The following is a 27,744-nucleotide window of genomic DNA, read 5'->3' on the forward strand; positions in this document are numbered from 1 at the left end:
ACCTTCCCTGGTGCAACTTGACATAATTTCCTCCCATCCTATCACTCGTTACTGAGGAGAAGAGACCAACACCTACCTTACTACAACCTCCTTTCAGGTAGTTATAGAGAGCAACAAGGTCTCCTCAGCCTCCTTTTCTCCAGGCTAAACAGTCCTGGTTCCCTCAGCCGCTCCTTGTAAGACTTGTGCTCTAGATCCTTCATCAGTTTCAGTTTGTCTTTGGATGCACTCCAGCACCTTAATGTCTTTCTTACGTGGGCTATAAGATTTCTGAACAGCTGAATTACCTTTCTAGCTCTCAGTCAGAAATGAGTATTTGCGCTGTGGGATTCATGTATCCTACTATCACAAGGATCCTTTTTAAGAAACAATGCAAAAACCTTAAGATTTCTAAGATGCCCAGGATTTAGCGTCTCTGTTCCTTCTTTCTGACACACACTATTTTCCTCTGGAGATATATCAGATGCACTAAATTTTTCATGGCCTTCTCTAACTCTTTGATTTTAAGCCATCCAAGTATAGAAAAAACAATGTACTGACATGAAATGACATTCATGCCTTAGCAGAATGTCAGCACATGGCTTTTATAAAGCCTGAAAAAGAGAGATTGCTACTTAAGAACAAATTTGCTTCATTCAGTGCAATGAAAGTACAAAAACTGTGGAGAGTGATTCTTTTAATAAATGTCCCTGACAAGGGCTTGTATCAATCAATGTTCAGACCACATTATGTTTGCTGTCATCCTGCCATTCTCCTTTTACATGAGGACTGTGGTTGGTTTTCTTTAGAAAATGGGTTCTCCCAATCTGTATTGGGTTTGCAAAGATGAGTTACCAAGGAACGAGCACTCTATTGAATAATTGCCAACTATGCTGCTTTAATATGAACATTTAAACTAACCTTACTTATTTAATCCTAATGCACTTACTGACTCCAAACAATTTGCTCTGTGTCCATATGTTAGCATGATCCACCTATCAAACTTGTTAAACAAGGCACTTCTCACCAAAACAGAAGTTCAGTGCCTACAGAGGACAAAAAGTTGTAAAACAAGTTTCTAATGAGGCAAAAAGACTTTTTTTTTCTCTCTCTTTTTTTTTTTTTTAGCTTTCCTGCCTCTCTAGAGTGTCTCTACTTCTCAGTCTATGGCAGCATGGTATCACTCCCCCAGCTCTACTTTCACCGTGTTCCAGATTATGTTTTCTTATGCATAGTAATTTGAAGTTGCAAAGTAACATTATTAATTAATAATCACCCATCTTAGAAGTTAGCATCCAATACTTTCATAATTGATTAATCACACAAGTAGCTATATATAAAACAAGACAGTCTTCGCTCCTATAAACTTTCTTCCTTATTAACTTGCATGACACATGTACAAACATTCTTGCTCTGCATGATTCAGTGACTCTGAATTTTAATACTTCTGCTAGGTAGGACCACTATAGAGAAAATGATTTAAGAAGCAAAATAAAAGTCAGTGAACAGTGGCAGAACTTAAGGAATTACAGCTGATACTTCAGCTGAAAGGTTTTCTCAGAAATGTGCAATATATCAAGACCGTATGCATTCAGTCAAGAAAGTATTCTCGATACAAAGTCATCTCTCAATACAATACATCTCAAAATTTAAAATAGTTAATGACAACATAAACTTCTAAGTATTTTTGAATTTTGAAGAACATTGATAAAACAACAATAGCAAGCTACTTGGAATTTACATATGAAGTTGTTAGAAGGCTGCAAGTAAATGTTTTCAAGTTGTCCAATTAATTCCTTAAGGACCATCGAAGAGTATCATTAACTGCATGAAACAGTTAAAAGTAGAATCTTATCTTCACTGGGGCAGCCAAACAATAAAGATCATATATTTAATCCCTAATCTGACAGATAGTCAATATGGAAAGGCTGTGTGTGACTCTTACACCTCCTCAACAGTTTATCCACTGCAGTCACCCAGTAATTTTCACTTGATTTTTTTTTTTTTTTATAAACACATTCTAAGTATGCATTTAACTTAGGACTTGTGAAAGGGCTAAATATAGTAGCAGGCATATTGCCTGGATGCACATCACAGAAGTGTGACATTTGGTATCCAAACTGTGATAATACAGGAAATAGAAAGGAGAGAATGAATTAGAAAGAGTTAGGCACTGCAACTTAAATAGGACACTATACATTATGTATCTGTATACATTACAGATATATAATATTCTATAACATCTGTAAATCCTGTTTCCTTGTCTTTCTGACAGTTAGGAGTTAAAAAAAAAATCTGTGCTTGAGTTGTTCTTGAAAATAGACACAAACAAATAAATATCAAGTTATAAATGAAAAAGCAGGATGCCTTTACCTACACACAAATGATAATTTTGGGGTGATTGGTCAGAAATTATAGTAGTTCTGGTGTCCTGGTTTGAGGCCCAAATTATAAGTTGTTCTGTATTCAGTAATAAATGATACATGACAGCTTTAGTATGTTATCAGATGGGTTTTGCTCTATAATGGAAACAGGGAAAGCACTGTTAAGAAAATAGCAGTAAGAAAATATTGATAATGAAATACCAACTCTACAGAATATATTTTCCAAGACAGAGGTAAATTTCTCTGTGAAAACGGTATAACGTCTTACATGAACATTTGCATTCCTCAGTTTTTCTAGTATGAAAGTCCAGAAAAAAAAGGGATCTGCTAAGTGGAAGCAGAGCTAACTTCACGCCCCACTACTCCCTCTTTCCCAGCACCCTGCAGACCCATCCCAAGGCCAATGAAGCATTTATGTCGTACTTTATCTGTAATTTGAATACATTCTGTCAAGTAACAGAATTTTCAGAACAAATCATACATCATGTGTTGGTAGTCATATTTCCTACTGGAAATTAAAGTTGTCAGCAAATCCAGAGTTAGTTACATAAATTTTATTAAAAATGCATGTAACAGTTTTTCAGTGTGAGATTACATATCAGTAATGTAAAAGATGAAATTATAAATTATCTTAATAATTAAAAGAGGGATGATTACAGACAAGCAGAAGAACATAACCTGCCTTGTAGATTCTTTGGCCTATCAATACTCTGGGTTAAGAAACAATTAATGCACTTCTGAAAACTGCCAGACTTCTACATAACAAATTGTATTTGACAAAGAAGGATATTTAAAAAGTACCTAGGAGTCTTTCCCCCACCCTGCACTGAAGTCCACCTGTTCCTCTATTATAACTAGACTTCCTCTTGCTAAACTGGAACCATAGGTTTCCATACAAAACCTGTTTTCTTGCATAATACAGCAACACTGAACTGTTACATAACAGGCTGAGGCGATGGCAAGTGCTCTGTTCTTCTGCAAACCCATCTCTCCTGTCCCTATAATTCAGGCCAGGCAGCTTTCTTTCTGTTAAGTCTGGCTCCAGGATAAATTTCATAACTCAGACAACTCTATTCTAGGGGAAGAATTATCCCTACTGGGATGAAGTGATAAACAAGTAGGAAAAAGCGTTTGCTACTAGATACAGGTGGATCTCCTGTTCAAGGAGGATCTCCTATGAACAGAAATGCCTGCGGTGACTAGTAGCACTTAGTCCATACTCCTTCACTCATAAAGAGGCAGGAGGACAGAAAGAAGAACATAGAACAAGTAAATATTACAGAAACTTTCAGGCCAAGGAGAAAGTACATAAACAAAAATGCCTACTGGACACTTCACTTTTCTTAAAAGCATAAAAAGCACACTGGGGAGATAGTTCACTGGAGAAAACCCCTCTTGCTTAAACCACATAGAGGAGAAAGAAGACATTTAAAAAATATTTCCTAGATGTTGGCATTTAATGTCACAAATCAAGGTTCACCAATGTACATCAGATACTACAGCACAAGCCGTCTAGTACTTACATGGACTAAAAAAAAGGGTTTGAGAAATATGACGTTCTATTGAAAAAAAAGAATATATTCTTAATAAAATTTTTATTCTAAATAACAACCAGGGTGTAAAATATAAGTGGTATAGGTCTGATTGTTTTTTTAATTAGTGTTTTGATAATTTCTTAACCCAGGTAATAGACATCACTACCTGAAGGGACGCAATACCGGACCTGATGGTCACCAACGCAAGTGAGCTCATCCGTGACATCAAGACTGGAGGCAACCTGCACTGCAGCGATCACGCATTGGTAGAGTTCAAGGTCCTTAGGGTTATGGGACAGGCAAGCAGTATAGTCGGGACCTTAAATTTTAGGAAAGCAAAATTCCAGCTCTTCAAGGAGTTAGTCAGCATGACATCCCTGGGATACGGTCTTCAGCGACAAGGGAGCAGAACAGAGCTGGCATATATTTAAGGATGCTTTCCATATAGTGCAAGAGTGCTAATTCCCAAGATGTAGGAAATGAGGCAGGGAAGGCAAGAGACCAGCATGGCTGAGTCAAGACCTGCTGGTCAAACTGAAGACCAAGAGGGAATTGCACAGGCAACAGAACCTGAGGAGAGTATGGACATGCTGCCTGTTTGTGTAGGGATGGGGTCAGGAAGGCCAAAGTGCAGCTGGAAATATACTTGGCAGGGAAGCAAAGAATAACAAGGACTTCTATAGGTTTGTCAATCAGGAAAGGAAGGTTAAAGAAAGCGTAACCCCACTGATGGATGAAAACTGTGGCCGGGTATCAACAGATGAGGAGAAGGCTGAGGTACTCAACAACTTTTTTCCTCAGTCTCCACTGCCAACCACTCTCCTCTCCCCTCCTGGGTCAATGGACAACAAGATGGGGACCAGGGGACTATAGTCCCTCCTACTGTAGGGGAAGATCAGGTTCATGACCACTTGAGGAACCTGAACACGTATAAATCCATCAGACCTAATGAGATGCATCTCAGAATCCTGAGGGAACTGGCTGATGTGGTTGCCAAGCCACTCTCCATGATATTTGAAAAGTCATGACTGTTCAAAGCCCCTGGTGACTGGAAGAAGGGTAAAATGATCCCCATTTTTAAAAAGTGTAAAAAAGATGACCCTGGGAACTACTGACCTGTCAGTTTCATCTCTATGCCTGTGAAGATCATGGAACAGATCCTCCTAGAAGCTATCCTAAAGCACACGGAGCACAGGGAGATGATTCAAGACAGCCAGCATGGCTTCACCAAGGACAAGTCCTATCTGACCAACCTAGTGGTTCTCTATGATGGGGTGACCACACCAGTGGACACAAGAAAAGCAATGGATGTAGTCTATTTGGACTTCTGCAGAGCCTTTGACATGGTCCCCCACGACATTCTTCTAAATTGGAATTATTCTAAATTGGAAAGATATGGATTTGATGGGTGGACTGTTCAGTGGATAAGAAATTGTTTGGATGATCTCATTCAGAGAGTACTGGCCAACAGCTCAATATCCAGATGGAGATCTATGACAAGTAGTTTCTATCTACTGGGACCAGTGCTGTTTAATATTTTAATCAATGGCAAAGACAGCGGGATCGGGTGCACCCTCAGCAACTTTGCAGATGACACCAAGATGAGTGGTGCTATTGTCACCAGAAGGACAGGATGTCATCCACAGGGACCTGGACAAGCTGGAGAAGTGGGCCTGTGTGAACCTCCTGACATTCAACAAGGCCAGGTACAAGGTCCTACAATTGGGTCGATGCAATTTATGGTTTCAATACAGGTTGAGGGTGGGTGGGACGTGATTGAGAGCAGCCCTGCAGAGAAGGACTTGTGGGTGCTGATTGATGAGAAGCTCGACGTGAGTTGGCAATGTGCACTCACAGCCCAGAAAGCCAACCATATCACCATATCCTGGACTGCATAAAAAGAAATGTCGTCAGCAGGTCAAGTGAGGTGATTCTGCCCCTCTACTCTGCTCTCATGAGACCCCATCTGGAGTACTGTGTCCAGTTCTGGAACCCCCAGAATAAGAAGGATATTGAACTGCTGCAATGGGTCCACAGGAGGACCATGAAGATGATCAGAGTTCTGAAGCACTTCTGCTACAAGGACAGGCTGAGCGAGTTGGAGTTGTTCAGCCTGGAGAAGAGAAGGCTCTGGGGAGACTTTTTAGCAGCCTTCTGGCATTTGAAGAGAGTCTACAAGAAAGCTGGGGACAGAGTTTTCACAAGGGCATGTAGTGACAGGATAATGGGGGATGGCTTTAAATTGGTGTGGGGAAGATTTAGGTTAGACATTAGGTAAAATTCTTCACGATAATGGTGCTGAGGTGCTGGCACATGTTGCCCAGGGAAGCTGTGGATGCCCCATCCCTGGAAGTGTTCAAGGCCATGTTGGATGGGGCCTTGAGCAGTCTGGTATAATGGGGGTGTCCCTGCCCATCACAAGGAGGTTGGAACTAGATGATTTTTAAAGGTCCCTTCCAATGCAAACCATTCTATGATTCCATGATTTAGGTCTGATTGTTTTTTAACTTCTATTTGAGAACAACCTAAGGGAATAAAAGACAGATTTCTCTTACTAAGCAGGACCACTTTTAGGTGGTTTCTTGTGCTGTTGTATTTCTTTATTCATTCAAGAATAGGTGGATAACAAAATTGTATACTGTAACTCATACTGGAAAGTCTCACACAACCGGAAATAAGTTCTGGGCTTAACCAAACGTTCTTTCAGCTGCTCTACAAAAAATAGTGCGTAACTGAACAATGATTTAAAAGACTTCCAGTGGGATTAATCTTTTTTTAGATCAGTCACCTTGCCTCAGCTCTTTGCCAATAGAGCTGAAGAGAAGCACATCTGGAGGTGTGTGTTTGGGGACAGAGGGCAATAAACTGTCCTCATCATTTCGGGATTTGGCCAAAAACATTCTTTGTTGGCAGTATTTCCACTGCCTAAAGACAGACATTAGACAACTATCTTAGTATAAACCAGTAACTTTGGATAGATCAATGTGGGTGAGTTGTACTCATCCATAGCACCCTGACTAATGCCACTTGTGGGAAGCATTTGAGAATAAAAAGTAAAATACAAGACTTATTCAAGAGCATCCATAACACACCAAAATGAACTTGTGACTGATATTAAATGATCATTTCAGAATTCGTGCAATACTATCATGTTTTAGCAAAAATATAATTAATTTATAGGAAAAGCTAAACACTATATGCATGGAAGAAAAATGTTCATTCAAAGATGTGTTTATTATATTCCCATCAACTGCAATCTGGGTAGCTGTACATAATTTAAATTGTGAATTAAATAACACTATGCTATGCTAAACAATAAGATTTATCAATTACATTGCTGTTTTTTCTAGCCCAATTTAACATTCATTCACATTTGGAGAAACAGATGATCCTTGGATGAACAAAGGATCATATTTTTCTGAGCTAACAGCCTTCCCAGTAAGTACACTCCTCTGCCAGCATTTACATTATATCCTCAAGCAGAAGTTCACCTATCAAAGCTGAAAACAAAAATTACATCATTAACGTTGACACAAGCTATTTATGGGTTAAGTGATGATGGCAGGTAAGAATTAATGGTGCTTAGTAATAGATTTATTTTCCGGAGAATCCCACGCACTGTAGAACAAGCTCTCTTTAGCTGTATCAAATAAAAGAGTTTCTCAACCGTGAGCCCACAGTAACAGCACAGGAGACAAGCATGCCAACAGAAATCAGTGATAGCAGGAACGCTACATTACCTGGGTCTTGTCAAACATCTGGATTTAATGGCATCAGTGGAAATAATCAAAGCCTGTTAGTAGCCCGCTAAGTTTTCCCTGTTCTCTGGAGAGTAACTAGTGCAAATCCAAGTCCATTTCCAAGAAGCCTTTCAAACACTGTGGACTCCCATTTTGCTGAGAGCAAAGAGAGATTGCTCACTCCAGCATCAGCACACAAGCATCAGTTTGTCCACAACAAAACTGCCTTCTTGAGACACCTACCTGCTGTTTAAAATTGCCATAAACAGTACATGTCCTCTTGGAGGTGCCTCCACTTTCAGGTCCCTTAGATCACTCACACTAGAGGAAACTAACTGCTTAATATGTGTCAGGATATCAGGTACTACCATGATGACCAGAACAGAGAAGTATAATTAACAGATTAAATGGGTCCTGTACAGAAATCATCCCTTTGTTTCCTAGCTATAAAAAGGTAGGTTTTATTTTTTTAATTAAAACCAAAATACATCTCAGTATACCTACCGAGATTTTGGGATCGAAATGATATTTATTCAGACTGGGATATCGAAGTCCCAGCTTTCATAGATTTTGAAGGGTCAGGAGGATTAGTAAAAACTGCAAGGGAAAACTGTTGAAGAGATTAAGAGATTTCATGTATGTTTAATCAGGATTTGCCAGAGGAATGTTTGCTATATAAATAATTCAAGTTTGAAAAATATGCCACTAATGTGCATTCTGTTTCCCTGGAAGAAGATGACATAGCATTCAAACCTCATACATCTTCCCTTGTTTTAGTACCACTGTAGCTATGAGTAAGACCATAAACTAATATTATGCGTTCAGAAGGATAAACAAAGCTAGTAATATTTCAAAGTCAGACTTTTTTCCTTCTTTTGCACAGAGGTCTAGCTCCTCTGGGTGAGGCATTTCATTTTATGAAGTTAAAAAAGAATACTATATCACATCTCTGTAAAAAGCAAAGCATTAAATTTATCAAGATTTCCTCACAGAAAACAAATAAGTTTTCACTTCTCAAACATGCATGAAACGAACAGTCTGAAAGACTGTGTACCAGCACAAACTATCAGTAACTATAGTAATACAAATTATTTCAGCAATCCTGTTCAATCACTCTAAACAAGAAAGATGTCTGATGAACTATCACTTTTTTTATGAAGAACCACAACATAATGATATTTTGCATATAATTTGTAAATCAAATGGAACTGAATTGAGAGAAAATAGCTGTATTACAGGAAACAGTGACCTGCTGATTCAATAAACTACATTTGTCATCCTTGATTTGTTTTAAGATTTGGATTTTAATTACAAATCAAGTACCTAATCTAAGCTGCAACTAGATAATTCAATTTATTCCAGGTATGGGTTTATAGAAAGTAATCAATCTAACATTTCAGAAAGAGGAAGAGAAAGGATTTCTATTAGTTCATTATTTGTTTAAATATAGGGAAAAGATTGAGAAAATAAATAGAATCAAAATAAAGTAGTTGTACAGAGCTGTACATATGAAAAGCTACTTAATATAAGAAACATTAGATTTAGAATTTAAGAGCTAAAAAGTATTGGTATTATTGATTTTTACTTGTCCCCTGACAGCTAAACAATTACTCAGAGAAGACATGCTATAAGCACACAATCTTACCAATAACATCATGTTCAATAAAGATTAGAAATTGAAAGTAAAAACCGCACCATGTTGTTGAAGGCTACAATAGTGAGGCAGTGTAGGGCAAATAAATCCTTCTGGTAGAAGAATATCAGGATACAGCAATTATTTTCTCTTTTCTCAGATACTCAGGCTATTGAGATCTCAACAAGAGATCAGTTCATTATCCAAACTGTCTCAAGGCATTAACTTGTCTAACCCTAAACCAGATGCTCTGTCAAATAAGGTAATCTCTAAAACTGCTATGATATATATCTGGTTCTGTTACGCTTCCCCCACAGCACGTGCTTCTTTGCTTTTTGTTGCTCTAAGACACTCATGATACTTAAAAAAATCTGACTGGTGTCACCAAGTATCAAAGAGTCAGACCTAGATCAGAAATCTTGCTGCAGGACAAAGTTCATCCTTGCTACAAACTTCACCAAACTGGAAAAAAAAAAAAAAAAAAAAAAAAGAAAAAAAGAAAAAAAAAGATCAAAAGATCCTACATGGTTCAAAAGCATCTGCATGGAGGTGATGGTGCTGCATCATAGCTCACTTATTTCTGAATTAAAATAGCTGTGGCTCCTATAAAGTTGCTTGCTTGTATCTCTCATTGGATTGCTCCCGGTCTTAAATCTAAGAAGCTCTATAGTTACTTTAAGTCATATTTCAGCCCAGTAGTGTTATTTCCTTCTTGATGTCATACTAACTGCCTTCAGTCCTGCCTAGTATTATTTTGCTTATAGGCAGATTCCACAACACATATTAAAGAAGATATGTTTTGACCTAATCAGTCCGATTTATACCTCCTGGGACAGCTAGGTTGCCTCACTGCCTTGAACACACTTTTTGGGTTACATTTTCAAGTTGGATAGAAAGAAAAAAAGAATTACTTCCATGTCCTATATTTACAAATGCTTTAGAAAAATAGATATACATATATGCACAAACCCACATATATAATGTCATGTAAAGAAACATAATGTAATAATTACATGACTTATTCAGTGCAAGCATGTCTCAGACAAATTTGGCCAAATCAAGAGCTGAACTTATTTAGCTTATCATAAAGCAACATAACTCGGTTTTTATTGTGTTCAAAACCTAATTTTAACAAGGTTCAACCATCAGGAAGCAGTGCATCCTCCAGATGAGAGGGCATCTTCATGCTGTGCTCTGCAGCTAAAATCACAAAAGTCTTAGGGGAAAGCTCTACAGTTCTTTGAGGCACAGGAGCAAACTGGAGTGTATTATTTGCATAGTTGCATTATAAAGCTATGGAAGTTAACAAGGATATATACTACTTTTGGTCTTGCTCACTCATAGCAACAAAAAATGCCAAACTGCTAACTTCAGCACTTTCATTTTCTCAGTCACTAACATAAAATAATTAACTGCTTGGACCTTGGGCACCTCCAACTCATCTACCTGGCTGGAATGTCTTGATCTTGAAAAAGTACTCTATTTTAAGATTGATTTACACTTTTTCCAGCACTGGACATCACAATAGCAGCTTTTTACTCTGAACTTGTGTAAGCTGTGCAAAGAAAGCACATGGCAGTTGTCATCAATTTGTCTGAAATATATACTGCTGCATCTCCTCGTTGGACTCGATAATTGCATGATAACAATGACAAACACAGCAATCTCATCGGTATAATTTTTATTCTAATAATGATAGTTCATAAGGATGGCAAATAGCTTTTATCTACTGATAATGATACTGGCCTAACAACCTAATACTATAAACTTGTTGTCACACTGATGCCTTGGATAAACAGATTTCCAAAATATCTATGATATATCAACCATTACCTAAGCACTTATTTTTCTTTGTACTTAATAGTCAACTCAATTCACTTTTATACAAACTGAAGTAATTTATACACTTCTTACCACTGAGCTGATATAAGCTTGTTTTTATTTACAACAAAAAGTATATTTCGAAAATGGTTAAGAGGAACACACAAGTCATAATTTAGTGTTAACAACCAAAAGTGGACTATTCATTTTCTGCCTCAATTATTTCCCTGTTGTTAAATTGTGGATTCCTTAAAAAACAGAAGAAAAAAAATCAAGAACCCCCCCTAAAACCTCAATGCTCTTGGTTACTGCTCTTGGTTACTGCTCTATACTTAGTGTTTATCAGGCAGAATTTGGATTTCTAGAGCCTGACAAAACTCATCTTTGTGAGTAAACAAAATGCAGGAAAAAATCCAGCTCTGATTCAAGGATATAGCAATCTTCCTCACCCACAGGTAAGCTTTACTTTGCTCTCTGTGACCATGCTATTTCAGATGCATATCTCTGAAAAGTAATACTAGGAAATTGGCCTTCAGATAGTACTTGTGCTGATCAACCATGCAGACCCTAGGCAGTGAAGTGTAAAAAAGAAAGCAAATAGATAATTTACGGGGCTGCAGTGTCCAGTGACAGTGAAATTACTGCTTGTACTGATGCGTGACTGGATGTTCAATACGTCTGTGTAGCCTCTAATTCAATGTAACTCTTACAGAGGTAAAATCAAGCCAACCAGACTCACTCATTTAAGATCAAAGTTATCCTGGTTAGACACAATGTCCTGAAATAAATTCTTTTTATAGATAATAGTACAGAAAAACAATAAATGTTTTATTAATATATCTATCTAGTGATATTTCAGGACCCCCTCTAGTCAACACACGCAGACCGCAGAGGAGGTCCTGAAACATTTCTGGTCTGGCAATCAAATTAGCTGTTGAAAGCCTAATAGAAAACAAACTCAGCTGCTTCATACCATCTATGTGCACAGGTCTGGCCTTTCAGTCTTTTCCCCCAGCAGCAGAATGGAAGTGAAATAGCATCCTACTACTGTAACATGAATCGCTGTCATCTTATTAAACAGATGGGGTGTAAGAAAACACTTTGAAAGTACTTCAACAGCAATCTCAAGCAGCTCGTATTAGGTCAGAACATTTCTTAGCTATCCTCACATACAAATAAATAAACACAGTAACTCTGTGAACAAGAGAGGCCACTGGCACAATACGGTCCAACCTGCTGTGTAATATATCACAGAACATCTCAGAATACTCCACAGCACATTCGAACAAGCCCCCATTTGTAAATGAAAAGCAGCATACTTTTAGCTTTGCTGCACTTCTAGAGGAACCCAAGATGAATTTAATGAGTACATTTCAAGGATGTTTGAGCATCTAATTCCCTAAATTGCTTCAGCAATCCTAGCCTTAATTCCAAATGAAATCTTTGGAGTTACAAGAATCCACAACACTGCTTGGTAAATTATGTTATTTACTTCTGCTTGAAAATATGCACTTTGCTTCCATTTCTATGTTTAACTTCCATGTAGTGCATCTTTGTTGTCTTAGCTTGTAAGTGTCAGAAGTCCAGTATTTTGCTGTCTTCCACAGCGGGAAAATAACTTTCCAGCTATTCCAGAATACTGAACCAACCCGGCCATTATTTTTAGACTCATTTGAATTGTTTTTGTGCTTCTCCCAAAGTCTCTCCGGTTTTCAACAAATTTTTTAAACATGACTGCCTTAATGAAATATGTCCTGGAGTGGCCATATTTGGAATAGAAATGTGATCCTCTCATATTCCTAAGCCCAAGTAATGCATTAAACCTGCACACCCTCAAAAATCTTTTCAGAGTTTTAATCATATCCCCATTTTTTACTCCTTTATTTCTTGAACTGCCTCATTCTTAACCACAAAATTTATCTATATTTATATCGATACAGGACATACAGAATGATACTTTAAATATAAAATCATCTAAGATGTTTAAGCAACTCAGCCTCCTCAGTATCTATCATTTCCCCAGCTTTTGAACTGTTTCCAGAGTTTCTATTATTTTAGATTTTCTTCCACTCCTTGAAATCATCCTGTTTTCTAGGATTAGCAAGATCTGAGTGTTAGTTGTTCAAAGAACTTTCTAGACAGCTCATAAATCCTAGGTGAATATTATTTCATTGTGCTGATTTTATTTTAAAATAAAAACAGTAAGATGAGTATTTGCAGGAAATTTCTAGCCTAATTAAACTTCATCAAAGTGCTCTGATAAACCCATGCTTTAAGAGTAAAGGCAATTAAAAAAGTTTCAATAAAATACATAACTATACATTTTGTACTTGAGAACTTGCATTTTTTTTCAAACTGTTTTCCTTGGTCTTGAGAACATATTCGCTGCATCCAACAATGATTGTGCTCTCTCTTAAGCATTCAAGTCCTGAATACCAGAATTCTTTGCCATGTACCTACTGTAACTCACTGCTATCCTGTTCCTTCCCCAAACTGCTGGCCAATTTTTTAAATTGTACCTTCAACACATATGCAGAAGCTAGAAATTCTGGTAGTAAAGGGCAACAAAACAAAAGATGAGTAGAAATTATACAATAGAAATAAAACAGATTACAGAAACTGTTTAAAATAATAGACATATGGCAGAGAGAGTTTCATATACAATAAGGGCTTCAGAGGAACATCGTTTTGCATCACCCAATGAGTTGGAAGATGCTACTAAGGTACCTTGGCCAGCCTTTCACCATTCAGTAAGGACAAGTTGATCTTTTCATCTTGCACAGTACAGGTTCCATACCTGCAATAATGAACTAAAAAGATTGTCTGAATCAAAATTTTTTTTCATGCTATTGCTTTAGCTATTGTGATAATAGAAAAACATAGAAAGACAGATCATATAAAGACAGACCATACATCCTATACTCTTTCCTGTGTGACAATACACCTGGAGCCACTGATTCCATAACGACGTCAAGAAGTCATGAGATATTTATCATTGTGATTATATCTGCTTATGATGTGCAAGGCAAACTTAAGGAAGACAAGGCCAAATGCCGGGTCCTGCACTTGGGGCACAACAACCCTATGCAGCGCTACAGACTGGGGGAAGAATGACTGGAGAGCTGCACAGAAGAGAAGGACCTGGGGGTGCTGGTTGACAGCCGACTGAACATGAGCCAGCAGTGTGCCCGGGTGGCCAAGAAGGCCAACGGCATCTTGGCTTGTATCAAAAATGGGGTCACCAGCAGGTCCAGGAGGTTATTGTCCCTCTGTACTCAGCACTGGTGAGACCGCACCTTGAATACTGCGTTCAGTTCTGGACCCCTCACCACAAGAAGGACGTTGAGGCTCTGGAGCGTGTCCAGAGAAGAGCAACAAAGCTGGTGAGGGGGCTGGAGAACAAGTCTTATGAGGAGTGGCTGAGAGAGCTGGGGTTGTTCTGCCTGGAGAAGAGGAGGCTGAGGGGAGACCTTATTACTCTCTACAACTACTGAAAGGAGGTTGTGGAGAGGAGGGAGCTGGGCTCCTCTCCCAAGTGACAGGGGACAGGACAAGGGGGAATGGCCTGAAGCTCCGTGAGGGGAGGTTCATGTTGGACATCAGAAAAAAATTCTTCACAGTAAGAGTCATTGGGCACTGGAACAGGCTGCCCAGGGAGGTGGTCGAGTCGCCTTCCCTGGAGGTGTTTAAGGAACGGGTGGATAAAGTGCTTAGGGACATGGTTTAGGGAGTGTTAGGAATGGTTGGACTCGATGATCCAATGGGTCCTTTCCAACCTTGTGATTCTGTGATTCTGTGATTCTGTGATCTCTTCATGCATCAGCAGGCTAAAATCGGTGCCAGTTCTATAGATCAGTTTGTTTCTAGGGCAAGTGAATTATTTCAGGGATATGATTTTACACCATGGGAATAAAAAGGATTTGCCACTGTGCTCAATTTGAAATTTTTTACTGGAAAAAAATGAAGGGAAGAGAAGAAATATTCACGTTCTCAGAGGTAATAGTATTATTTCTATTGACCTGCTATGCAAGCCTCTTACAGGCATCTACTTTCAGTAGTATGCACTTACAAAAATAGCCATACTGGAGTGAATTGAAAGGCTCATTGAGCCACTGTCATAAACCATTGTGGAAGAAGATTCCTAAGGAAGAGTGTAAAAAACTATGAAAAAGTTGAATAACTTGGTATTTCCTGACCTAGCAATGATCTCTTCTGAGGCTTGAGACCTTACAGCAGTGTTAATTGTTCCCAATAGTATGCCTATTGGCCTCAGGTGGCCACTCAACAGCCATGCATTCACAAATCTAATTTGCTGTGGCTATCACTGTAAGAAAATAAAGTCACAAGGAAAGTAATTTTAAAATTAAAGGGCCATTTAGCATTCCATAGGATTAACACAAAATAGGAAGAAAAGGTATAATATAGCAAAGGCCTAGATACCACTGGATCGGGCTGCCCAAGGCCCCATCCAGCCTGGCCTTGAACACCTCCAGGGATGGGGCATCCACAACTTCCCTGGGCAACCTGTGCCAGTGCCTCACCACCCTCATAGTGAAGAAATTCTTCCTTATGTCTAGTCCAAATCTGCCTCTCTCCAGTTTATACCCATTGCCCCCAGTCCTATCACTACAAGCCTTTGAAAACAGTCCCTCCCCAGCTTTCTTGTAGCCCCTTCAGGTACTGGAAGGTCGCCATATTATCTCCTCGGAGCCTTCTTTTCTCAAAGATGAACAAACCCAACTCTCTCAGCCTGTCCTAATTTGGGAGGTGCTCAAACCCTCTGATCATCTTTGTAACCCTCCTCTGGATCTGCTCCAACAGCTTCATATCCTTCTTATGTTGAGGATTCTAGAACTGGACACAATACTCGAGATGAGGGGCTGAATCAGAAACAGAGGTGCTGAATCCCCTCCCTCTCCCTGCTGGCCATGCTTCTTTTGATTCAGCCCAGAATATGGTTGGCCTTCTGGGCTGCGAGAGCACATTGCTGGCTCATGTTGAGCTTCTCATCAACCAGCACCCACAAGTCCTTCTCTGCAGGGTTGCTCATAATCACATCAACCCCCATCCTGTATTGAAATCGGGGATTGCCCTGACTCAGGTGTAGGACCTTGCACTTGGCCTTGTTGAACCTCATGAGGTTCTCAGAGGCCCACTTCTCCAGTCTGTCCAAGTCCCTCTGGATGACATCCTGTCCTTCCGGTGTGGCCACTACACCACTCACCTTGGTGTCATCTGCAAAGCTGCTGAGCATGCACTCAATCTCACTGTCAACAGCATTGATGAAGATATTAAACAGCACCGGTCCCAGTATGAACCCCTTAGGGACACCACTTGTCACGGATCTCCATCTGCACTTTGAGCCATTGACCACTACTCTCTACATATAACCTCTCAATCAATTTCTTACCAATTGAACAGTCCACCCAGCTGTAGAAAACAGAGCCTTATGGCACTCTAGAATATTTTCCTCTGCCAATTTTCCATCTTCCACAAAAAAAAAAAAAAAAAAAAATCAATATAGATAACAGAGGAAGAAGGACCACATTTTCTTCTGGAATTCAGTCAATAAATATCTGGATGACACCAACTGTTAAAAGGCAAGAGATAAAAGGTGCATTTCTGAAATAAATTTTGACACAAAAATTATTATAGCAGTGAGGAATCGTTACCTATTTCTGCTAGATATGATAAAGTGAAATTTTGTTCAGACTGGCGTAGAAAAAAATGATGGCCTTAGCTATAACCAACTTCAACCTTACTCTTTACTTTGTTCTTTTTTCCCCAGTTACATAATTAAATAGTGCAAGCAAATTCATCACAATGTTTTATTACTCATGCATAAGCTTCTGTACTTTCTAGTTATTAATGAGTGTTTCCCTATTTATCTGTTGAAATGAGATTTTTGATACAGTATTTTAGTCTATATCTCAGCACCTCCCTATCTTCAGTTTCTGATATTTTCTCCACATATATAATATAACCCTATTTTCCTTTATGACATTGTCTGTATGGCATTCAAATCTAAGGAGTGTTCCAGTGTAGTTTCAGTATCCATCTCATCCCAAAAATTTATAGACATTCCCTGGATTTCTAACTTGCCACTGGATGCAAAAATGCATTTGGCTCTTTTCATCTCCTCAGGTCTCCCTTGTTGCCTACATATTCTTGCTCAAAAAATTTATTCCTATTTGTAATTTTGATGTTAGGTTTTCCCATAAGTAGAGAAGGGAGTGGAATATATAAAATGTACTTTGATTTTAATTTTGCTGCTTTATCCAATAGACACTACAATTCACTTTTCTATCTCATAAGTTTCTTATCTCTGATTCATAGGCTTTGTATAGCCAGTCACAGAATTAACATTCAAGCTATACTAAAAAGTCTTGTCTAAATTTTTCTTTAAAAAATTCCACACGAGTCATGATCAGTTTTCAATTAGCACCCAAAAGCTGATTTTTTTAATATATTCTATCACATTGCCTCATCTAAACTTTGTGTCTTCTCAGTGTACTTTACCTGAGGCAATAGTTCTAATTATTCTTATTACAGCTGTTACCTTAACACCTGCATTATTAGTAAAATATCTTACACTTCCTCTTGTACTGCATCAAAGATCATCACATCTTTTAACTGGTAATTTGTTCTCTATGGCTTGTGTCCTTTTTCCCTACAGAACAATATTTTGAAAAGCCTATGACTGCTACATAATTAGATCATACAAAGCATCCACTATCCACTATCCTACCTCTCAATAAGACAGGAAGACCTTAAGATTTACATTTCTTTCACACATCCTCCCTGAAGAGGATTAATTATATTCCTTTTGTTTGGTCTCATTAAAGTGCAATTTCCTCTTTGTCCCTAATAAACTTCGTATAGATTCTCCTCATCTGACTTTTTCAAAGCCCAGCCATATTCTCCCTGCTTATAAACATCTCAAATTAATGGCATATTTAAGTTCTATCTGTAAATGTCTTGAACAAAATTCGCTAATTCACAAAATAAACTAATGTACATTGATGACATGCTTATGAAAATAAATGGACCACACCTTGTTCTTTCTAAAAAAGATTGTCACTAGTCAAAACACCTTCTTCAATTATATGATGCTTTCTTTTGTATTTCTTTGTTAAGAGATTTCTTATGCTCCCACCCTCACATCCTTTTGCCTCAAACAAAACATCTCCTTTATAGAAGGGCAATAAGTTGATAGGAAGCCTGACAGAAACTGGTGTTTCTTCTGATAAGCATCTGTATCCTCACAGGAGTACTTAGCTTCTGTCCTTTGGTCCATTCAGATTACTGTAAGACAAATGGTATTTTTTTTTTTCTAGTTCTAACTGTATCCCCCAGTACTTCAGCTTTCAGTTTTTATGGGCAAACAATTAATTATCTAACAAAACAGTGTATTTACAATAAAAATCACTGCTCTCTGCATTCTCCAACACAATGCTCTATATTGAAAGAATTCCCTGTGACACCTCTTCTCCCAGCATGCAGTGAAAAAAGTCTCTGTTCTGCCCTCCAAGTGGTGGTAGAGCCATTGCTTCTTATGGATAAGCACAGGAGTGTTTATTAGGAGGAATGTGTGTGTTTGTATATAGCTACAGATAACCTATCCAAGATCTTAAACTACCCTATAGAAAACTGGACGGGTTGACGGTGTATGTGGACTCTATAAAAATTTGTAAGAAGGATCAAGTTTAATAATAGAACTAAATGACAAGTTTACTTCTTAATCATTAAAAAGGGAAATCACCAACACTCAGGTGAACTTCAAGTAAAACTACAGGGAAAAAAATGGTACAAAAACCTGTTGTTGGAAAGCATCTGTCATGTGTGTGAACTGACTATGCGCATTTTGGCATTTCCTAATTTCTGGAGAGGTAACTGCAGAGCCTTAATAATGTTCCTACAGCATCATTCTTAACTTCCTTGACTCTTTGAAAAGACACATGCTGAAATCCTGGTGCATATAACAGCCAAAGTTGAGCACAATAGTAAGAAACTGAAGACTGAGAATGCTGGAGATAGCAATTTTAAGCAGCCACAGGGAACTGAGGGGATAGATTTTTTTGTGTATAAAAATGCATATTCATTGATGCAAATATATGTGATTAAATGTATTATTATGAAAAATGAATTCCTAAGCTAAAATTCCAACTTTTACTTGCATAAATCACAACATTGCACACGTTGTGTCACCATTTCAATGAAGTTTCAGAGCTTTACAGAAGGCCAAACTGAGCCAAAGGTGGTTGAACTGACCTGCCTACTTTACATAGTCAGGAAACATGCACTAGTTCTCAGTCCTATTCTTCAAAGAAAATGCTCCACTTACTAATGTATACATCCCTTAAAAATATATACTTGTAATATATAAGTACATGTATATGCTGCAAATGTAACATACAGAATCCTGTATATACAAGGTCTGACAGAAAAACCCCAAGACTAATCCTATAGCTCAGGAACCAAGAGTGGAGGGGAGAGAAAAAGAGATGGTTACAGAACATATTCTAACCTGTCACAGTGCGACAAGACTCAACTCAATTGCTTTACTCAGGATGAGTGGATGTGTGTTCAAATACAGATGTTTTCTTACCCTTGGTCAGAAATGTCGGTGTGCACGAGCAAATAGCGAGTTAACAAGACAACACGCCAGCCCATAACACTCTGCCTGTGAAGCAGTTTTTAGCTATTAATATTACTGTGCTTGAGCATCCATCCTGTTCACCAGATCTGGCTCCCTATTCCCAAAGATCAAATTGGTGTTCAAAGAAGATGTTGGGAAAATATGTGAAAGCAAAAATGATGGAGATCCTCAACGGCCTTTCAGGAAGTGATCTGTGGAATTACTTTGAATGTTGGCAACACCATACGCAGCTGTGTGTCAACTCAGGAAGGAACTATTTTGAAGGTGATCATAGCTGATTTTCTTCATTTGTTAAATAAAAAGAGTTGCAGGCACAATCTCTTTTTTGTATGTGTGTGTCAGACCTTATATATTATGTGTAATAAATTCTTAAGGATACAGTTTTACGGTTAATGAAATGATGCAGCAGCACCAGTATTTTCTCCTCTTACAGTATGTTTACTAAAATACAAAGCAATTGCTACTGCTGGATAGTTAGATAACACTCTAATTGGAAGAAAGTAATTTTTTTAAGTGAGGTATCCATTGAAAAGTAAAGGGAAAGCAACAGATAAAGATCACTCCGCAGTGATCCAAAAGGCATTCCAGAGATGTAAAATATTAAATATATAATCATTATCTTAAACTTATGCTCTACTCAGAGACATTACAAGTTGAAGTACAGCATCATACCTAGGTAAACTTGATAAACTCATAACCAGTTATATAATTAATTAATTTAACAATGTAATTAAATTGCCTGTTTCTGAACTGCAAAGAGTTGACTATAGCATAGTACTAAGAGATAATTTTAAAATTATATCAAATAAAAAGTAGCATTACCACAATTTTAAAAAGAAATACAGATTAAAAACACTCCTTGTTTTAGCTCAGGTATGTTCAAGTCCGTCACATGGGAATTAAGTAGGATATGGAACTGTCGATTTTAATTTGTGTCGCTATTGTTAGCTTCGTGAAATATAGTTCACTATATGCAGACTTTCACTACTATTCAATTTCTGTTCAAGAGGCTAGAGTTGCTAGAGGTCTGCTTATCTTCAGTATGTCTATCAGGTCAGTAAAGTCCTGGGTTTTTTGTAGCTCTTAGTGTAAAAGAAACCACAAAACCCAATAACACAAGGACAAAAAAACAAGCTGTGGAAACTGTGGAAAAGGAAGTTCTTTCTGCACTAGAGCTTCTCTAGGCAATGTTGCTTCCAAGATGCTGCAACTACTGCCCTATGCTGTCTTCTGTACTTTGTTTTTGGCTACCTCTTTTTCATTATACTCCTCCAGGTCAAGTCAGTCCTTTCCTCTCATGTTCTCTAAACTCACTCCATAGCTATGGCACATTCAGCCCTGTGGGGTTCTACTCAACATTTAAGATTACAGGCTGCATTTTTATGTTCATGTCAGACTCATGAAAATCGTTCACAATGTTCAAAGACACATGATACTAACACTGCCTGCAGCCTGCAGACCTAGGTAAGTATAAAAATCAGTTATCCGATGTATAGTCTTCTAACACAAAATAGTAAGCTGTCAGGCTACCTTCAGTTCCATTAGAGCAGTTCAGAATTTGCAATGATTTGGCTTTCTGCCTCTTACAAGCAAATCTGTAGAAAAATGAATAAAAGCGATGCAGAGACCGATCAAGGACAACCACCAGAGAATAAGAAAAAAGGACTCACCTCCTTTAGTCAGTTTTCCATTTTAGTTCTTTTCAATGGTTAAAGAGGGAGGATATTTTTTGCACACTCTTTAATTCAGATGTCAGTTCCAATATTTGATGCTTGACTCTTCTGAAACAAAATCAAAGTGTAGCAGTTAAAACTACTAGCCTGAAAAAAAGATAAAATTATTAACATGGCAAGCAGCTACATATTCATTAAAATCACAGCAATCTTGAGAGGCTTTAAAACAGTGGTCCATGTAAAATTTTCACATGGTACCACACTCTCCTCCTTGCAAGAAAAAAGCACAAAAATAGCATATTTAGATTGTATAACACTGCATTTGTGCTGCCATCTCACAGGTTTTACTCTCACTGCACAACGCATGAAGAGTTTGTCGGTTCTTCTACAGAAAAAAACCCAAAGACTAGTTACATGTGATTGCCTCAGTAAATCCACTGACTCTCTGCAAGCACACCTCTCCCCCAGTCTCATACTTCTACAACCTTTTCCCACACTACATATGCACCATGAAGTCCTGCTGCCTCTGTCTGGAAAAGCAGAGGAGAATGGTGAGAAAACCTGAACAACCACCCAGCTGTATACACAAGGCTTCCCCATCACCGTTTGATGGGTGGTGGACAAAATTGTAATGGTAAATAACTGTACATTCAAACATATGACTTTTTAAAATTATATAAATGAAAATACTTATTTCTAAGCCATCTTCTTTCTGTGTTAAGGAAAATTATATGTATGTTTTCCCCTTCTTAATTCTCTACTGCTACTTACTGAGACTAAGAGAAATAAATGGCTTTCCTCTATGTTCTATATTTGAGCTCTATGAGTCATCTCACTATTTCAAGTTTTGTTTCTCATCATTTAAAGGTCTAGCCTATTTTATTCTGTTTTTCTTCATGTGAACAATTTACAAGTACAAGCCAGAATAAGCACAAACTGTTTGTCTTGTACATGCAGCTAACAGCTCCAATCAAACTTTTACTGAAAAGCATATTAAAAGAGAGAGAAAAAAGTGTGGGTAAATCTGCTTTGATACTAGCCTCAGCCTGTACTGTTTAGTACAACAACTTGTTTGACATGTTGAAAATTCGTAAGTTATTAAGAAACAGCCTTACACAGACAGCAGTCAACTACTGGGCACTAGTTGTCAGAAAAAGCAAGTAAAAATTCTCAGAACAAAATTAACTTGCAAATATTAAAAGCTCATTTTATACAGCCAGAAGAGACCAACCAGACCAGAGACTCTAATACGTCACTTCCTATAGGCTAGAAAAATTCCTAAATTAACTCCTTTGGAAATGAAATGCACATCTTAGGAAAGCACTGAGCTTTGTATTGAAGTTCTTCCAGATAACCACTAATAGGACAGGAACAGTCTCTATACACAAGGCCAATTTATTTCTAGGAACCCCTTAACCTCAAAGGCAGTCAAATTGATTAAGGCTGCAGCCTGCCTTTTGTTATTGTCTTTCTATATACTATGAGACCCGTTTCCAAAATGAACTAAATTCTGACACTAGTTCAGAGTCTCTGAAATGAATATCAGAATAGAAACACATTCCAATAGTACTCCAATGACAGCACTTTGTGCGCAGCTGGCTTTGAGGGCCTGCCTGCCCCTTGAGGTATACAACCATCTTTAGTGTATTTCTAACGTCTAAAAAGTCTAAAACTAACTTTCCAGTGCTTTCTGTGCAGCTGGTCTTTAAACAATTTTTCTTTCTTGGTTGTTCAGGTTTTTGTGTCAGAAGGGGGAGAAAACATGTTCAAAGCAGGAAAATGTGGCGGTAAAACTACTAGATTGGCAGTGGGATCACAAGAGAAGTCCAGAACCAGAAATTTTAAATAGTTTCAGAAATGCGTAATTTCCAGTTCACAGGATCTCTTTTGAGAGAAGAGTATAATTTGACCACAATATTGGCTACATCATACTCATTTCAGATTTTCCCTGAGAGTATAAAATCGACAGAGTATATTTAATTGTAACAATTTTACTGGATTGATTTTCCATACAGGATCCCCTTAGGGAGCTTTCAAACACAAATCTCTAAAGGATCATATCTGGCAGGTCTTTATGCAGAGGCTTCAGTTTTAAGGACTCCTCTGAACCCATTCAAACTCCTGTGTGTTTGAAGAACTGTGCTTGAGAATCTTGCTGAAGCTGGGCTCAAACGGGTTTCTCTTAGCCAACAGAATTTACTTGGATAAGAGAAATTTTAACTTGACAGATATGTTTAGTGATGACAAAGAGACTGAAACAAGGCAAAAAAAGGTATCACCCGCATCACACAGGTGTAAAGCACACTGTAAATCACTGCCTAAAATGTAAAAGTGAAGACAATATTTGAGAGAAACTTTCTGCAAACATTTATTAAAAGGATATACGATAGCATTTTCAGAGACGGAGGTGAATGAGTGTTTCAAGCTCTTGGTACTATCCAAGTTAGCAGTCCAAACTAAATCAATATTGTTTTAATAGTTTTATAACTTCTTTAATTCTTCATCCCTTTTGCTTTTAGTCCTTCTTATTTGTGCATGTCCATGCACGCAAACACAGAAGGACAGGGTAAGAATATTTGGTCTGTGACAAACAGAACTGGACCATTGAAGCTTTAAGAAAATGACTGACATCAAGGAGAGGGTCGGTAAAGCTGTTTTTTCATTGCCTAGCCAAGAAGTAGATAGCATCAAACGGAGCTGGTTAAGAATGCCATTCAGAATAAGGAAGAAAGCAAAGCATATAAACAAAGGGAGTTGGCTCTTTCTGCAGTGTGCAGTTGTGCTGTGGAACTCGCTGCCACAGGACATCATGGACATCAAATCATGCCTTCAAGAGAAGTCTGGAGGAGCGTGGGAAAATTAACCCCTCTGAATTTAGCTAACTATAAATGTTCAGAAACATCAAGTTCAGAAAGGCCCAAAGTTCAACATAGCTGGGTGCTAAGAGCATACGTTTGCCATATTCTTATACAGTTTAGATTTTCAATGCATGAAACAGGACACGGGACAAAGGACTTCACGCCTTGATGTGGCAGACATTTTTATGTTCTTTGCATGGTACAACCAACAAGCTGTGCACCCCCCACCTCTCTACAAGAAGAGGGCAACTGAATTGAAGGTGGACAGGATTCAAATGTTGCTCTTTTAGATCCATTACAATACTTTGAATGATGTTTAAGTAAGTACAGAAGTAAAACTTGTAGGGTATCTGATCCCTTTCAAATAGTTTCAAAATTTTCATTTTTCATGAAATAAGAAGACATTATGAATTGACTTTTCACTCGAACAGACTGACCTGAAAGTGCCTCATAGCCTACATGCATCACCGCGGCAAGAATCAGACATACCTTAAACACCCCAGTTTCTGGTTCAGTTTTAGCAGAGAACAGTGACTCAAATTAGCCAGGTACTGTACGGCAGATCATTTACAAAAAGCAGAATCTCTAAAACTAGCTTTTATGTGGCAAATAGTAACCTAACCACTATATGGTTCTAGCTAGATTTGGTCACAAAGACATGTGGAAAAAGTGCAGGGAAGAACAGGAACAAAGAATAATCTGGAACAGGGGCTCAGGGAGGCTATAGTATCTCCATCCTGGGAGGTACTGAACACTTAGTTGAACAAGACACTCAGCAACTTGATGTAATTTTCACATTAGCCCTGCTCGAGCATGGGCTTCAACTAGATGAACACCTATAATTCCTTACTATATAAATTATTCTGCAATTCTGTATTTCTAAGAAATAAACTCTAATTATGTCCGTATCACTCCTGAGCAGACAGCAATTCACAGTGTGACCATTATAATTAAACTAAATTTCAATGCAAAAATGAAGAGCGAGTCTTCAAGTGTTTCATTACGTAGTTACCCACTTGATTTCTACATGATGCAACTTTACATTCCTGGGATTCTATTGTCATGTGCCATTTTTAATTAACAAAGATATACTGTAAAGCAGGCAGATCAAATTTTTACCTGATTTTTTCTTTCTCATGTTTTTTCCCCCATTTCTCATATTTTTGTTAAGTAAAATTAATTCATAGTGAAGGTGCACGATTACCCATTTTTCTGTAAGCAATATGAGGGTACCGACCTACTTGAACCGTCCAAATTTGTTCATTTATAAATATGTACTTAAGAGGAGCTTTATATATCTAGTGCACCCTTTCAGTGAGGATACCTAGGGTGGGAAATGGCAGATAACCTCAGATGTTCAGAAAAGGCCTCTTTTAGAAGATGATTTAGTGCCTATTAAGCCACTAGCATCAATGATTTTTTACTTTAAGCACTACGCAGGACCCTTATGTATTTGCTATTCAAATTATAGCAAAATAGTAATAATTACAGAAATGAGGACTGACTGGTAACTACTGGCAAATGAACTTCTAAATATTTAATTAGAACCATACTACTGTAGTAATAATGGGAAGACCTTATAGCTTAGCAATAAGCACAAAATTCAACCTCCTTTTTATAAAGGCAAAACTACAATATTACACGCTTTTCCCAGCTCATTTGTAAAATTAACAGTCTCCCTCAGACAATTAAAAATCATGCTGAGTACTGAGCCACAGTAAATTACAAATATAATTAAGTAAATAATATGAAAGCCCAAGTCCCTACTTAAATATGCTGCCAATTCAGCTAATCCAAGCACAGCAAATATTAATGCAATACTTCAATGTCTACAGCTCCGCTCCTGATCTACAGTAATAATAACACATTAAGATTTTCTTTGTACTCAGAACAAAACAGCTTATTTTCCCCAGGACAACTGGAGCACCAAGTTACCAATAATAAGCTACTTGTATCTTCCATCACGCTGCTGGGGAAGGCAGGCAAAGAAGAGCACTTTTAGCATGATTGTATTTGCCACCAATTACATAGACACACTCCCTCAACTATACCTTACTCTAAAATGAAGACAAGCCAACCTGAAGCTATTTAATGACAAAGGATTAAAATCAATGCTGACTAAAGGCCTCTGCAAAGTGTGATTTTTAATTATGCTACTTTAGGAAGACACTAGACAATCATTATTGGTATTCCCTTGTTTCTGCATCCAAAATGGAAACAATTCATACCTTGGGAAGACTTTCTGATTTCAACAGTTAGTACACCAATGGGAGAAAGTTTAGAATTCTGGATCAGTGCTAACTTTGAATAAGTACTATGCAAGAAATGAAATATGTCTGAAATTACGCTGACAAAATACGTCACTTGCCAACAATGTACATTAGTGCTAATATGAGTTGCTATCTGTTTACAAGCACAGAGAGAAAGGAATAAATACAATTTAATTCATTCAAACTTAAATATGTATTTATACCACTATAAAGCAGCATGTGAATCACAGACATTTCACTGTCTCACAGCAGTTGTATTATTCTCAGTTCAACATAATAAATATTAATTGCTTTTGAAACTGAATTATAAGAATACACACGTCATAAAGGAAAAATCCCAAGCACAGACTTTCCCTCAACATCAATCTATAGGAGGAATAAAACATCCTCTATGAAATGTTCCTGCATCAGCATCAGTGGGAAATTCTGCAGCTTCTTGTAGTTGGAGGTAAATAATTCTAATTTGCTTTCCCTTGTAAGTGAATCAGTTACATAAAGCATTAATGCTTCCAAATGTGTTCTGCAATAAAAAGAAGCTTCCACAACTCCTCACCTGTCCTACTGTGAGATTTTTTTATGGTATGAAAAGATGTCTGCTTAAAAATAGTTAGAAATATAATACGGAGGCAAATTTTTTTAAGATAGTAACAACACATTCTTTGGTATCTAACATCTTCCTCATCCCCCCCAAAGTCTGTGTATTTTAAAAGGGAACTGTAAGAAAACACAACACTAAAAAGGGATGACAGCAAAAATTTAAGCACAACAAGTGAGAGAGCAAGGCAAGAAAGGCCATAGGCAACACCTATGGTCACGCTCACTCCTAACAGCTGCTGCATTACTCCTGTTGAGAACTTCTTGCCCTGCATTGCCTGGGGCTGGTAGACACAAATACTTCTAGGGAGGTGAAACTCTCACCTCCCCCTGATTGCAGAAGAAGAGCCAAGCAGCTAACCTAAACATTGCAGCTGCTGTGCAAAAAGGTCAACAAAGTATGAGAGATGTCTAGACCTGGCAACTAGGTATCTAGCACGCGTGCAGTATCATCCCAGTTTCAAATGTGTCAATGGAAAAAGCAATGGAAAAAATAATACATGAAACAGCCTCATGAAATTTGTAGAGCATATTAACAGCCAAGGTCATTCAGCTTGTCCTCTGCTCCTAAGGAAGGAAAATGAGATAGAAAAGTTTT

The 27,744-nt window shown here is 37.9% G+C and overlaps 1 protein-coding gene across 8 annotated transcripts in view; it reads right to left on the reverse strand.

The window, feature by feature from the left end:
• Positions 1–27,744, reverse strand: part of DLGAP1 (DLG associated protein 1) — a 415,565-nt gene that overhangs the window by 236,168 nt on the left and 151,653 nt on the right. For 6 of the 8 annotated variants that reach the window (XM_054059670.1, XM_054059669.1, XM_054059666.1 and 3 more), the window contains one exon: positions 21,422–21,532. The gene's annotated coding sequence lies outside the window, so the exon portion shown is untranslated. Of the gene's footprint in view, positions 1–13,819; positions 13,841–21,421; positions 21,533–22,114; positions 22,136–27,744 lie in introns of those variants that run through there. The other 2 variants (XM_054059674.1, XM_054059672.1) reach the window with 2 other exon arrangements.

This window comes from Cuculus canorus, chromosome 2 (genome assembly GCF_017976375.1).
Source record: "Cuculus canorus isolate bCucCan1 chromosome 2, bCucCan1.pri, whole genome shotgun sequence".
Lineage (NCBI taxonomy): Eukaryota > Metazoa > Chordata > Aves > Cuculiformes > Cuculidae > Cuculus > Cuculus canorus.